Genomic DNA, 767 nt, shown 5'->3' on the forward strand with positions numbered 1-767 from the left:
AACAAAGTAGATAAATAAAATAAAAAATTGAAAACAAAGGTATTGGGGACCAATGGTATCTACCTAAAAAGAAATTAAACTGTTTGAATTTTGGAGCTTATGAGCTGACCAAGGTTGATTTCATCCTTATATCCTCATTATTTAACTATAAAGATTGTCTCTTTCTTTGAGTTGGCTTCCACTCAAGTTCTTGTTGTTATTGTTCTTCTACTAAATTTCTTTCTAAACATCATATTAATATTTTCTCTGAGATGTTGTGTAGGTCCACTTAATCTCAGGGTATATAATTCATTTTTATTTTTTAAGAAACATAGTAAGTAAATCACTATTGAAACCATTATAATTTATAACCAACCACTTTTAGACATCTTGGAAAGAGAGTAATTATAGAATTGGTAAAAAAAATGTTTTATATTGAATTCCTAAAATGATAATTAATTAAAAGATATATTAAACTTTTTAAAAAGGCCAAACATTGTGAAATTGCTGATGTAATTTATTTTCTTTTTGGTGATTTAGTTAGACATGTCTATTGGATTGGTGATGAGTGCATGATCTCAAAATGAGAGATTAATGCAGCTGGATCCACCCCCACTTTTTAAATTTCACCTCTCAACCTTGTATTTTTTACTATATATGAGTAACATAATAAATAAATTCCTAAAAATTTATATTTCGGATAGATTAATCTCTAAGAAAAATATGAATAAAATTCTTTATAATAACAAATATGAATAAATTAGTTTAAATTAAGATTTTTATTATAA

The sequence above is a fragment of the Arachis duranensis genome, chromosome 7, assembly GCF_000817695.3.
Source record: "Arachis duranensis cultivar V14167 chromosome 7, aradu.V14167.gnm2.J7QH, whole genome shotgun sequence".
Classification (NCBI taxonomy): Eukaryota; Viridiplantae; Streptophyta; class Magnoliopsida; order Fabales; family Fabaceae; genus Arachis; species Arachis duranensis.